This window comes from Tenrec ecaudatus, chromosome 5 (assembly GCF_050624435.1).
Source record: "Tenrec ecaudatus isolate mTenEca1 chromosome 5, mTenEca1.hap1, whole genome shotgun sequence".
NCBI classification, from domain to species: Eukaryota; Metazoa; Chordata; class Mammalia; order Afrosoricida; family Tenrecidae; genus Tenrec; species Tenrec ecaudatus.
In genome coordinates this window covers 122,035,755-122,051,074 of record NC_134534.1, presented here as the reverse complement: position 1 = coordinate 122,051,074, position 15,320 = coordinate 122,035,755, and the positions used below count along the sequence as shown (strand labels likewise).

The following is a 15,320-nucleotide window of genomic DNA, read 5'->3' as shown; positions in this document are numbered from 1 at the left end:
TCCACCCTTCAATTAATCCCACGTGTATTTTCCGGCCAGGTTGACACAATAAACCTTAACTATCTTAACAAATAACAATGGATTTAGAAGTCACCTATAATTCTGTTACTGCATTTTACTTTTCTATAATTCACTTTCAATGTGTTTCTATGCATTTTCACATTAAATTTGTGAATGAATATAAAATTATGTATCTATAGATAATCTACGGCATGTATTCATTAGGTTCTCACATGGAAATTCCTCACAATCTGCCTTGATGCTGGCAGCTGTGCTACTCATATTTCCAGACACCAACGAGGATCACCCACGGCGGGCGCATTCGTCAGCGTCTCCAGACTAATACTTACTAAGTCATCCTGGTGATCTAATTCTAGAATTCAGCCAATGAAAACCCTGTGGTTCTAAACAGACTGTTGTTAAATACAGTGCTGGAAAATGGACTATGTTTTAAGAACATTGAGTTTCTATGAGTCAGAGTTGATTCAATGGAAGCTAGCAACATACGTATAAAGGTAAGTCGAAATATTACTCCCAGAGCACAGAAACTGTACTAAACAAATGTATCCCAATGTGAAGGCACTGTTTACCGTTTTTTCTTTCCTCTTTCTAGGTCTATATACTCCTGAAGCCAGGGTGTGCTTCTTCGTATCTAACACTTCCCCCCAATTCTGAGCTCTTAATTTACATCAGGTCAAATGGTAGCTTTGGCTTCCACGAGGGACTCAAATTGTGCTGCCCTAAAGTGTTCCTTGAGTTTGGAAAAGGAGTATAACTGAAGGGGCAAGATCAAGACTACAGCTTAGATGAGGTAAGCTTGCCCAATGAAATTCTAGAATGGTAGCCCTTGCTGTCCTCGAAAACTTATCAGGTACAATGTTGTGATAGGGAAAAAAAATTACTGAAGTAACTCTTTCCTGGCCTTTTTCTTGCCATTTTGTTGTCAGTTTTCTTAAGATGTCTTCATCATAGGTCCCATGATCTTCCTTTGAAAATATCTATCAAGATTGTTCTTTGGACACCCCCCACAAAGAATGTTGTCATAACTTTCTAAGCTGATTTATCTTGGATTAAACTGGTTGACGTAAGCTTAACTGGTGCAGCAGATTCCCTCTAAAGTCACGGTTTTGATCAAACCTTGGTCTCTGGATCATACTGGCAAATGCAAAACTCATTTCCAGTTATCATCGATTCCATAAACTTGTCTTTATTAGTTTTAATCTTGTTTAAAACACAAGTAGGAAGATCAGCCCTTAAATTTAACTTATCTTTGTAAACATTCTTGACACCCATTCAACCGAAAGCTTGCTGAAGCAAGGTTCTCACTGAGAAAGAAAAATACTGAATTCTGTGAAATCCCAAATTTTGTAACTATCACATTAATGACAATTCTAGAGTCCTCTTTTACCAGTTTCTGAATATTACTTTCATTCATAATTTGATAATTTTTCAAAGTTAATGCTTTTGTTTTGTTTGTTCGCTTGACATCTTCCTGATAATCTTTAAAATATTTTATCCCTTTAATACCGTTGTTTTATGTCAGTCAGTATTTTTGTTAATCTGGGTAGACTGGAGAAACAAATTCATGGACACACATATGTATATAAGAAAGAGGTTCATAAACAAGAGCAGTCGAATATGAGAAAACATCCCAGCCCAGTCCATAAGTGCTATCATAGCTCATATGTCTGATAACAATCTATAAAGTCCTCTTCAGACTCACGAAACACTTGAAATGATGCTGAATGCAGGAAGATCACAAGTCACTGGGTACAAAGCCAGTGATGGTAGAAGCATCTCAGCGTTGGCATGGGTCTCCATGTGACTCCTCCAGTTCCCAGGGCTGCATCAGGGTAGGTCCATATGGCTTCTCCTCAGGGATGTCTCACAGTAAGTCAGCTTTGTAAGTAAAGATTCCCCAAGGGAGTTTGCAGAGAGAGTCTGTCTTCTGCCTCCAAGGAGGAAAATCCAAGTTCCCAGAATTCTCCGGAGAGGCCATGCCCACACAGAGGCCTCATTGGCTATGACCCAGTGAATAGACTAGACTCCACCCCTTCACACTTAAACTCAAGTCCCAAATTGACACCAGGTTATGTAACTACCCCAGTATTCCTGTAAATTTTTACAAAGTTTCAAAGGTTTGGAAAGATAGCTACTTGAGCTTGTTTAAAAATTTGATGTTACCCTGACCTCAAAATAACTTTTTCCATGGCACAAAAAATACCTCTTTTTTTTAGTTCCTCTAAACAAGATTAATACTCTAACAAGACTATTATTGAGAGGTGTCTGCAGACTTCACTGATTGCAAAGCTGGATTTGTTTATAATAAACTTGTATGAAGGAACAATAATTTTAACACTATTGTATGTATATATAAATACACATATATACATGCATTTATGTGTATGTATACATACATACACTCACACACACACACTTATATCCCAAAGCCATTGAGTTGATACTGACATATAATGACTGAGACTGTAAATAATTGTATAAATCTGAGACTGTAAATCCTTACAGGATCAGATAGACTCATCTTTCTGCTGCTGATTATCTGGTGGATTGGACTCAGAGACACAGTGGTTGGCAATCCAATGCTTTTTCCACAGCTCCAATGCTAACTTAACAGTTCCTTTATAATGTGTGTGTGAAAGAATATATAGGAACCCTGGTGGTGTAGTGGGTTATGAGTTGGGGTTCTTACTACAACGACATCGGTTCAAAACCTCTGACCCCCTCCACAGTAGTAAGATGAGACTTCCTACTCTGATAAAGATTTATGGTCTTTACAGTCTCTTAAACTCAAAGGGAAGTTCTATTCTGCCTTACAAGGTTGCTCTGAGTCAGAATCAACTTAATGGCAGTGAGTTGTTTTTTATTTTTTGGTTGCTTGTTTGTTTTTTGAGATGTGAGATATATACATATCACACTCTGTTTAGTTTTGGTTATTTACTATATTTGTATGTTATTAACTAGTCCATATAACTATTATTTTAATAGTTGCATTTTATTCCCTCAAATGAAGCATCGTCATATATTTTCCTGGAAATTTTCCTAATGCTAGATATTTAAGATAAAAATGTTTTCTTCTTCAAGCTGTAGTTGTAAATACATTATATACTTTATTTTTATCTTTTCTTTCAAAATAATTACTTAGGCAAAAATAAAATGAGATTTTTACTATGCATGTGATAAAAAGTTGAATAATTTTCTTTTCCCAAAAAGTAATATCGTTACACTTCCAACCAATAGTATGCAGTTCAACCAGCTTCATAAACATGAATAATTGAGCTAAGAAATATAAAATGTATTCTGATAGTTTAATAGTTACAAAATGGAGTTCTATTGTTTGATATTTTTATTACTAGCCATCTTAAATATTGTGCTATGTATTTGTTTTATATTTAGATGTGTTAACAAAGAGATTGATTATGTATTAATAATTTTTCAAGACTTTGCTCTTTCAATGTAAATATTGAAAAATATTAAATGTTAGGAAAACCAGTGGTAAATATACTCAAGGTTTTTTCTATGTTTACTTAAAAATATGAGTTTGTATCTATGAATTATGTATAAAATATTTTTAAATGTTTTAAAATTCTGGGCGGGGTTCTGATGAGAGAAGTACTTATTTTTTATGTTATACTTAAAGAATTCCTAGTAACGGAATCAAGGTTGTCTTCCTTCCTAGCATTTTCCAATAAAGCAACACGATAGATACATTGTGCAAGTGTGAAAGCACAGGTAGTTTTCGCTGGCAGACTGCAAACAAGAAAAATAGTATTCTGTGGACAGAGAACAGGAAACTTTAGGCCATCCCTACACTGTACATACACTCCCATATTAAGAACCAGAAACTACTGAACAAAATGAGTGGGGGCATTAGATAGGGGATCACATTAAATTACTCTTTAGAGAAGCAGATGTTTCTTCTCTCATTGTTTATGTTTCCTCAAGGCACTTAGAGAGTAAATATTTACTTTCTGTCATCCTTCGTTGGAATACAAATTCCATCCAAACGGGGGCATAATCTATCCCTTTCTTATGTGTCAGAGGATGCCTGACACACAGTAGGTTCGCTATAGGTATTGAGAACAAAAGAAAAATCCTCCCTTTCTACTGCCATTGGTTTTCAAATGATCTGTTCAAGTGGTCTAATATTTGTGTTCATCAAATAAGCTCCATAAATCCTAGTTTCTTCTTGAGCATTATTTTTAAAGAGAGAGTCATTGTCACTCTTTATTAAGTTGATGCTTTGTGTGTGTGGTTTTCCGTGACCTGTAAAGGTATGTTTTTTTGTAAGACCCAGGAAAAGAGTTTATCTGGACTGCTAACTAAGTGTGATGTTAATACAGACACGATTTGTTTGAATAATTTTCAGTGTAACCTTGACCTATATGTCCACAGTAAAATGTTTCATATTTAATTGCTTGTGCTTTTTTGCTTCAATAGAGTGAGACCTACAGGACTTCTGTAAAGCTCTCCATTTATAAATTGTATCCCAACGACTTTAATAGGAAGTACCTTTGTGGCCTCCTGAACTTCTTTTTTTCATTTCCTATCAACAACAAAGTGGCAGTTTTGCTTCTGGCTGCACTGTAACCATTCCTGAACATTGATCTAACTTCAAAAGCATTAAAAAGTAGGCTGTTCTTTTGAAGTGAGGCAGAGCATGCACATAAACATATCCTAAGAGAGTGCCATTTCTAAAAATCTGTTTGCTACTAAATATTTTCAAATTTTCCTTTATCCTTTTTTTCTCCTTCTTTTGTTATAATTTAACCCTATTTTCTCAGTTGTCTTTTTTTCTGCGTTGCGTCTATCTAGTTCTTATAAGGAGAATTTTTATGTAAAGGTTTGTTTTCTAAGTTGATTTTGTTTTGTTCTACAACGTGTTGCCAAAGCATTTCTGCTGGTGCCTTCTGTAAGAGCAGCTTTGAATGAGAAGCTCTCAATAGTGTTTGTTCGCTGTTCAGCCTTCATTGACAGTCTGGTTAGTAGCCCTCCTAGAGATCTGGTTTAGAGCTACAAGGAATCATGCATCTGATTTAGGGATTTTAATAAATAGTGAAAGTTACAAGTAGTTTGCCAACATGGGAAAGTGGCATAGAAAAAGAGCAACATAGGAAAATTTCCAAGTTAGGACGCATGCAGAATTATAGGATGGAAGGTAAGAAGGAGCATTACACTTAATACTAGAGTAACTATGCTGAAGAAAAACACCCAAAAAGAGGATCAGAGAATATGGGACACTGAAACTGCACAACAGAAATCCAGATTTTGATAAGGAAATTATTCAACACTTTGAAATAGTGAATTGGACTGAAAAGAAACAGTCAACAGGGCAATTTAAGTTCAACATCTTATACAAATAGTGACTTAATTTTGATTTATATCAGTGGATATAATTAAATATCCTCTGTCTGAAAAATGTAGCTTTGGGGTTTGTTTTTATTTCATTAATCTATTTCAGAAAATCCTAGCAATAATACTAGCATATAGATAGTACTGTTAGGTAGCTAGATTTAGGGACAGGGAACTGCCCCTCCCCTGCCTGCAAAGGCACCCATAAAGGAGGTTGGGAAGAAATCAAGCAACCATTACACACCTATGAAGACCCCCAAACTGAGCACACTCACATTCAAACTCTTGAGCCTGGTGGGAGGCATACTTGGGTGGCCCAAAGTAGGACCCAGGCTCATGCTGTCACCCAGATAAGCTCAACCCAGCCAATGGAATTAACCAATACCTTCAACCACGCCTTCCTCCAGCCAGGGGGTGGGCCAGAATAAAGGCAGGGAGCATACTCTGGCATATGCCCTCTCTCCTCCTGGCCCGCTTGCCCCTGCATGGTGGTCACCTCACTCTCTGCCCTCCACTCCTCTGGTCCCTTGCTCCCCTCCCCCTCCCTCAGTCATGAGACCTTCCACCCCACCACTCCCAGTTCTGCATACATGGGTGCTGTTTTCCACGAGGTTGCTGGAGTCCAGTTGTGAACCCTGTTGAGACTGTAAAGCCTGAAATTTGTCCTGTCCTTCATACAAATCCACTTGGGAGTTGGAGCAGTGGAGCTCGCTCTAGACAGAGGGCTTGATGGGAGAATGGAGGAGCCACCAAGCAACTGGCTGATTGGAAGAGAAATGCAGTGCCATAGAGGCGGGGGTAGGAGGATGATTTCTCTGCGAGGACTGGCGGTGGCATGCGTGCACGCTGCAGAGCTTGGCTAGCTTTCAAAGGGTGCTTGCCGGCTCCAGCCCCGTACCGCCCCACCCCACTCCACCCCTCCCGGCAACTTCGCAGGGTGAGGTGGCCTTGACCCCAGCTTGCCCCACCAGCACGACCGTGGAGGTGACTGGACGGCTGAAGAACGAACTGAGAAGCCAATTGCCCCACAGACCTGGAAATGGTCGCCCCCCGCCCCCCCCAAGGCCAAGACCACTGGCCCCAAGAAGACATGCTGACTTTGCTGGAATGCATGAAGAACAACCTTCTGATGACAGCCCCAAGTTCAAAACAACCAAGTTACACAAGGACTGGGGAAAAGTAGCACTTAAAGGTGCTACTTAAAGGTCAAATGGATAGAAATTTCAAACAAGGTAAGGACGTTCCGCATGTTGACAGTATTGATCCTTGACACTCAGGAACATGTGAAAAATCCTTACAAAAGCAAAAAGCTCAAGAAACACTCCGACTTCCCAAAGAAGTCCTTGACCCCTTACTTCTGCTTCTTCTTGGAGAAGCGGGTCAAGTACACAAAGCTCCATCCACCCTGAGATGAACAAGTTAGACGTGACCAAGATTCTGTCCAAGAAATACAAGGAGCTCCCCTGGAAGAAGAAGATGAAATATATTGACGACTTCCAGAGAGAGAAACAGGAGTTCCAGCGAAACCTGGCCTGATTCAGGGAGGACTGCCCCGTCGGAATTTAGAATGCCAAGAAGTCGGACATCCCCGAGAAGCCCCAAACTCCCCAACAGCTCTGGGACAGCCACGAGATGTATCTCAAAGTGCGGCCGGATGAGATCATGCGGGACTACATCTAGAAACACCCGGAGCTGAACGTCAGCCAGGAGGGCATCGCCAAGTCCACTCAAATCCACCCATCAAGGCCGAATGCCAGCTCAAAGTCAAGTCTGATGGGCGACCCACCAAACCACATCCTAAACTGCTACTGGCCATACTGCGGGAGCTGGTGGCCCACAGGGAGGACGAGCCCGCGCTGAGCGCACCGAGCTGTGCAGCCAGCACCTGTGGGCACGACTCTCCCAGAAGGAGCCTCCCACAAGAAGTGCCACCAGACTAACAACGACGATGCGTGGAATGCTCCGGTTTCCGGAGAGCTGCCCGAGAGGACGCAGCAGCGCGGCCTGGAGGAGGAGAAGATGTTGAGCATCAACCAGAAGCAGGCCACCAGCCTCCAACAAGTCTCCCAAGAAGGCGCAAGTGCGTGTTGGACGAACCACCGTCACGTTGCTCTTTCTGAGAGAAGCGGCAGCAGCTGCGGGAAGAGCGCACCGAGCTGTCTGAGAGCGAGCTGACCTGCCTGCTGGCCCGCACGTGGACCGACCTGTCGGGGAAGACGGCCAAGTACAAAGCCAGGGAGGCGACCTGGGGGCCCAGTCCAAGAGTTAGCTGGGTGGGGGCGAGCATGGCAAGCTGCCCGAGTGCCCCAAGAGGGCAAAGGAGATCCGGCAGCAGAGCGTCACTGGGACTGTTTGGCTCCCTCCAAGAACGACCTTGGAGGCCATGGAGATGACCTGGAAGAACATGGAGAAGAAAGAGAAGGCAGCTGAAGACCAGGAGCAAAAGGAGAGAGAGCTGAGCGAGATCTACACCCCCCCCCCCTCCACCCCCATCCCCCGCCGCTGTACTCTGCCAAGGCGATGAAACAAGTTTCCGGGAGAACCAGGAAGCCTCCTCTGCTCGGTTCCCAGAGTTCTCCCAGGAGCTGCTGCCCATCGCGTGGCTCAGCCACCTGCCCCAAGGAGCGCCCCGGGGACCCCCAGCGCTGGCAGCGCATCTCGGGAGCCAGAGCAGCACTGCCTCGCGAGGAGCAGCGGAAGCAGACCCGGGGCACCTGGACCGCTGGTCAGGAACCTCTCCCCAGGACTGCGCCGCCCACAAAGAGCGCATCTCAGCAAACGCAAGAGCATGGGCCAGGCTTCGAGGCCTGGACCCCAAGTCAGGCCTGATGACTCTGCAGTCCACCTCCGAGGAGGAGGGCGACAAGGAGCACGAGGAGGAGGAGGGGTGGTGGGGAGGAGGAGTTGTTGAACTGTTAGGTAGCTAGCATCAGGGATGGGACAGTCCATTTACGCATGCCCAGGAGAGCCCGCTTAGGACAAAGCTGGATTTTCCCACCGGTGGACTCGGAGAGGCATTACACCTGGAGCAGCCCACCTGGGCCAAGTGACTGCAATTCAGCCAATGGGAGCGACCAGGGGTCGTTCACCACGCCTCCCCCGGGAACCCTTGAAAAGGCTGGAACGGAGAGGGAGAGGGGCTTGCTTGGCTGGTCTGGTCGTCTTTGTGGGAGGAGAGAGATCCTTGCGTGACCTGGGGCAGTCTCTGCCAGGCCGCATGGTCAAAGGAATCCTAATGGGTGCCAAGTAAAACCTGAAACTTCTTTTAACTCTCATTAAATGCACTTGGATCAGGAGCCGGCTTAGGCGTGAAATCTTTCTCCAGCGGAGCCAAGGACGGAGGCTGAAATCTAGCCGGGAGAGAGAGACCTAACAGAACGACTCCCCTGAGGATGGCTGGGACTCCTCCGAGTCCAGCAGCGAGGGATGAGTGAGAATGAGGAGGATGAGGAAGACAGGACAACGCACCTGAGGGCAGCAGCTCCAGCTCCTCCTCCTCCAGGGACTCCTCGGGCTCCAGGTGAGGCCCCTTAGCCTGCTCCCGCCACCCGGGAGAGGCCCGCCTCTGCCTGTTTGCTGTGGGGGCTCCCCTCCCCGCCTGACCACCTTTGTTTCTCCCCCATGTTTTGCTCCCTGGCCTCCCCCAGACACTTTCTTTCTCTCTCTCTTAAAAAAAAATGCGGTGGGGGGTGAGGAAGGAGGGAAGCGGGGCTGGAGATGCCCAGGTCAGGATGCTGCATCCTCAGCCAGCCGCCCTGGGGACCTCCAGGTTGCAGTTTCAGCATGGACAATGGACCAGGGTCTGGGGCGGTGGAGGGCGGGGAGGGATCCTTACCTGCAGCCAAAACTGAGGCAGGCGGGGTAGGTGGAAGCTGGGCAAGACCCTGTCCTCCCAGTGCTGGCCTCCCATCCCCAACCCCTGAAAGCCCACCCCCACATTGGAACTGGAGGCAGGGAACCTGTGGGGAGAGGAGGGCCAGTGCCTTGGAGCAAACGGGCATTGCCCCATCTCCCTCTCTCCACTGTCCCTTGCAGTAGGAGCCGCCTGAACCCACTCGCGGTGGGGAAGGGGCAGAAGTGTTTTTTATATACGTGTATACATATTTTTAAAGCTCTGAGCTGTCAACAAGGCGTTTCCTACCAATCTCCAAAAAAAAAAAAAAATCCACTTGGATTATGAAACGGGCTTTGGCGCGAATTCTTTCATTGGGCAAAGCCAAGAACCAAGATATTACCTACTGGAGAAACCTTACTGTATGGGCGCGTTATGTAAGAAGAAATGAAACTCAAAATGTTTTTAAAAATTCAAATTTTTACCCGTTACTGTTCAAGCTGGAAGGAGCTTTGGTGGCCAGGTGGGGTACGAATCAAGATGCTAACAATAAGGTCCTAGGTTTAAACTCATCAGCTGCTTCAAAGAGAATGGTGAGATGGTCCCACCTAAAGCTTCACAGGCTTGGGCACCTTAAAGAGCCATAATGAATCAGAATTGATTCAACAGCAGTTTGGTCTGGTTCCAGGTGGAATTTTAGTTCTAGATTCGAATTCTATGTAAAACTTTCTTTGTTGGATTGATAGTGAACAGAATTAATTAAAAATAGTTTTTCCAATATATTGTAAGAACCCCTCCCAAGCTTGACTCCTGTGACCCCAATTTAGAATTTTTAAAACACTATCCAGGCTTTTCTCTTCCCTAAAGCACATAACCTCTTTGTCCCCACTCCTGGCTTTGCCTAGAAATGTACTTTGCTGTGAATGATTACCCAAATATGAACATCCTCCTGCTCTCACAATGTGCCCTTTGACTCTTGCCCCATTCCACCCTGCCTCACAAAATTAGGCAAAGTTTAACCTTATCTGAGCTTCTGGAAATTTCTTGCTAGAAGGAATGCATAGTCCTCAACCTCTCTTTGATTACCCACTGAAATAAATATAATCCCCTGAACCCCTCAGGCTTGCCAAACCAGCTGTGGTTCTGTCCTTATGAACCCCGCCTGAATATTGCTCAGGGCCTTGGGGGAATTTTGATAGAGACTTGGATCCTCCCAATGGCTGCCGGCTACAGTATAGAATCCCAATTTCAACATAAATGGCATTGTAGTACTTATTAATTTCTCACAACACCCAAGAGTATTCTCCATAGACATTCTTACAGTTAGAATTATGCTAAACCACAGTGATATAAAATAAATAGAAAGTCACCAAAATATGTTTTTCTTCGGTGAGGAATTATGAATGCTCATATATTTCTCATCCACTAGCTCTTTGACTTTCTGATTTAAACTATTTTTCTTCCACCTGGTCTCCATGTTAACAATAAATGAGAACACATGATTTATTGTAACAAGATTGTACTATCTAGCTTGAACTCATAGTAACCCTGTGTGTAATAAAATAAAGCCTGGCCTGACTGAGGGCCAGGCTCACAATTGTTACATTGAAGTCCATTGTTGCAGCCATGTGCCAATTCATCTCATCCAGACCTTCATTTTTTTCAATGACTCTATACTCTACCAAGCATAAGGTCTCTCTCAACAACTGGTATCTCCTGATGATATTTCCCAAATATATGAGACAAACTCTCCTATCCTCATTTTGACAGTACTTTCCCCAAGGCAGATTTGCTCATTTCTCTGGAAGCCCTTGAGACTTTCAATGTTCTTTGTGAATGCCATCATGCAAACGCATCATTGTGCTCAGACCTTCTTAGCTCTTGTCCAGCTTCTACATGCACATAAGGCCACGGCAAATACAATACCTTGGCTGCGGCAGACCTTAGATTTCAAATGAGAGTCTTGCTCATTAACACTCAGCATAGGTCGTGCGCAGCAGGGTTGCTCAGTGCAATGCACCCTTGGATTTCTTGACCGCTATTTCCACGAGCATTGTGTGTAGTTCCAAGTGAAATGAAAACCTTGAACTACTTAGCCTTTGTCCATTATTGTGATGTTTTTATTCCAATGGTGAGGGTCTTTGTTTACACTCAGTTGCAACCTATTTTGAAGACTGTATTGTCTTTAATTTCGCAAGTGAGTGCTTCAAATCCTCTTTGCTTTCTGCAAACAAGTTGTACATCTGCATATGTAGGTTGTTAATCAGTCTTCCTCAAATCTTGAAAATGCATTTGAAGAAGTTTTATGACATTCCCAGTTCTTTACACTATTATCAACAGTTTGTTATCCACACTGTTGAATGCCTTTACAAAGTGAACAAAACACAAGTAAATATTTTTCTGACTTTGCTTTTTTGAGCCAAGAACTTGTGATATTAGTAGTGATATTTTTATTCCAAGTGCTCTTCTAAATCTCGCTTGCATTCCTGGGAGTTCTCAGAAAATATACTGTGGCAATCACTTATGAATTATCTTCATCAAAATTTCATTGGCATATGATATTAAAATGTTTTTGATAGTTTCCACATTTGGGGGCGTTATGTATTTTTGTAATGGTTTGGTGGGTTCTTGCTTCCTACCCATATAGATGGAATCCAAGATATGTGTTCTCAATCACTTTTATTTTGATATAATATGCAATCTAATAATAACTTTAATGTTTATTTCCTGAGCACAAAACACAAATAGCATATCCAGGTGTTATACTCATTATCTATTATCTAATATAAGTGTCATGCAGGTGAACATAAAGAGCACAAATAACTGTACAAATGGAAGAAATGCTGTAACAGCAAGGGCCTGATCCTGGGATACAAAATGATCAGGAGAGGATAAATTTCTCACTCACTCCCTCACTGCCATCAAGTCAATTTCAACTCATAGCAACCATGTAGGACACGGTAGGACTGCCTTAGTGGTTTCCTGAGACTGTAATTCTTATTTTTTAAAATCATTTTATTGGGGCTCATACAATTCTTATCACAATCTATACGTACATCCATTGTGTCAGGCATATTTATACATTTGTTGCCATCATCATTCTCAAGACATTTGCTTTCTACTTGAGCCCTTAATATCAGCTCCTCATTTTCCCCCTCCCTCCCCCCTCTTCCCTCCCTCATGAACCCTTGATAATTTATAAATTATTACTATTTTTCCTATCTTACAATGTCCGATGTCTCCCTTCACCCACATTTCTGTTTTCCATCCCCCAGGGAGGAGGTTATATGTAGATTCTTGTCATTGGTTCCCCCTTTCTACCCCACCTTCCCTCCATCCTCCAGGTATTACCACTCTCACCTCTGGTCCTAAAGGGTTCATCTGTCATGGATTCCCTGCGTTTCCAGTTCCCATCTGTACCAATGTACATCCTCTGATCTAGCCAAATTTGTAAGGTAAAATTGAAATCATGATAGTGCTGAAAAAAGCATTTAAGAACTAGAGAAATGTATGTTTCATCGGTGCTACCCTGCACCCTGACTGGTTTGTCTCCTCCCTGTGACCCTTCAGAAAAGGGGTGTCCATTGCCTACAGATGGGCTTTGGGTCTCCACTCTGCACTCACCCTCATTTACAATGATATGATTTTTTTTCTTTGATGCCTGATATCCAATCCCTTTGACACCTCACACAGGATGGTGTGCTTTTTCCATGTGGGCTTTGTTGCTTCTGAGCTAGATGGCCGCTTGTTTACCTGCAAGCCTTTAAGACCCCAGATACTATATCTGTTGATAACCAGGCACCATCAGCTTTCTTCATCACATTTGCTTATGCACACATTTGTCTTCAGCGATTGTGTCAGGAAGATGTGCATTATGGAATGCCAATTTGATAGAACAAAGTGTTCCTGCATTGAGTGAGTACATGAGTGGAGGTCCAATGTTCATCTGCTGCCTTAATGCTAAACCTATAAATATATGCACGTGGATCTATTTCCCCGCCATCTTATAAGTATATTTACCTATGTGCAAGCCTGTACTTAGACCTCTATAAATACACTTTGTCTCCTAGTTATTTACTTTATTTCCTTTTACTTTCTTCTTGTCCCACTATCATGGTCAGCCTTCATTTAGATTTCAATAATTTCTCTTAGTTACATTGCCCTTGCTGAATCACTACCAGGCCTCTCACACCCTCCTTGGCAATAATTTTGGATCACTTGTTGCTCCCTTGTCCCTGGGTTGGTTGACACCACCTCCTTGCCCGTGACTTCTTTCCCATGTCTCCATCAATCCCATTGTTTTCTCCTCCAGACTTTTAATCTAACCTATCTTATCTGAAGAGAATGTGCACCGAAAAAAACAATGCATGGCAAGACAAAGCAAAAAAAGAGAACACAACGATGAGAACAAAAAAGAAAACCAATGACCCATAAGAATAAATTAATTTTTACAAAAGAAAAACAATGTTTTTAATTTTAAAAAAGAAAGAAAAACCTGTAAATAGTTCAAGGTCTGATTTTTGACCTCAAAGCATGTCCTCCAGTCAGGTCCAATGGGGTTCCATGCTCTGGCCCCAGAGTCTATCCTTCGCACTCCCTTAGGAGCATCCTGCTCTGCTCCCCGAGTTGCTCTGCCGCATGCCTTTAGTATTTTGCCTCAGTGTTGCGGCGTCAGTCTGGGCCAATCCCGACACTGAGTCTCCAGTGTTGTCCTCCGTAGGGCCATCGATCAGCGACAGATGTTGTGTCTCATAGTGGGATCAGCCATATGGTCCACTATGTGCATTGACTTTTCGGAGCAGGGATATCGTCCTCCAGGTATGGTGGACCAGGATGTGCTCCACTCTCTCTTCCTCCCCATGAATTTTCCCCGGTGTGCTCTGATAAAACATGACCCTCTCCCCTAGGTGCAAGTTCAGTGCCATCCTCTAAAGTAACTTCTGGGGGCAGGGGCACTTGTCCACGTAGCTGGTATGGGGGCCGAGCCCTCAGGCCCCTCCACGGGCTCCCCTCTCCCTGCCAGCATGCTGCATTCGCATCCCAGAACACCTGATTTAAGTCTGGTCCCTCTTTCCCATGGAGACGCAAACAATACCCTCTGATTTGGTGGGCCAGTGCCCTATTCTCCCAGCCACACATCTTTTTTTCCCCCCTCTTTTCCTCCCTTCTGTCCTTTTTAGTTGGCTACCATATGTACCCCTGGATTTGGTCTGGCCCCTGTCATACTACCTAGACCTCATCCCTGGAGTGTTTGCCTACAGTAGCTTTTTTCTCTGTGCCCCTTTTGCATTTTACTTTACTTTTCTTTTTTTTTATAAACTTACCTCAGTTGACTCTTGTTGTACTTGTCCTTTTGTGCTTGGCTTACTTCACTTAGCATGATTTCCTCCAATTCTTCCCAAGCAGTGATATGCTTCATGCATTCATCTCTGCTTTTTAGCGATGCATAGTACTCCATTGTATGTAGGTACCACAATATTTTTAATCCATTCATCTGTTGAAGGAAATTTTGGTTATTTCCAACTCCTTGTGATTAAGAAATGTGCCGCAATGAATATTGGAACACAGATGTCTGACTGTGGTTTGTTTCTTGCCTCTTCTGGGTATATGCCTAGTAGGTGGATTGCTGGGTCGTATGGCAGCTCAATTTCTATCTGTTTTATAAATCGCCAAATCGATTTCCATAGTGGCTGTACATAACTACAGGGCCACCAGCAGTGGATGGGAGTTCCTATTTCACCACAGCCCCTCCTACATTTGTTGCTTTCTGATTTTTTAATTGAGCTATCTTTGAGGGTGTTAGGTGGTATCTCACAGTCGTTTTAATTTGCATTTCTCCTATGGCTAATGATCTGGAACATTTTCTCACATGTTTATTGGCCTTTCCAATTTTAGACTCTGTGAAACTTCTGTTCAGGTTCTTTTCTCACCTCCTCAGTGGGCATTTAGTTTTTTTTCTTATTGTAAGCTTGCAAAGTATTGTAGATTTTAGTAATAAGGTCTTTGTCTGCTGTGTCATTGCTAAAGATGTTTTCCCAGTGGGCTCTTTTATTACTCTCTGAGTGAATTCTTTCGATGTACACAGGTGACTTATCTTCAGTATGTCCCACTTGTCTAT

General features: G+C 43.3%; 1 pseudogene; it reads left to right on the top strand.

The window, feature by feature from the left end:
* The first annotated feature begins 5,154 nt into the window (after nt 1–5,154).
* On the top strand, nt 5,155–8,297 carry LOC142449242 (nucleolar transcription factor 1 pseudogene; annotated as a pseudogene).
* The last annotated feature ends 7,023 nt before the right edge of the window (nt 8,298–15,320 follow it).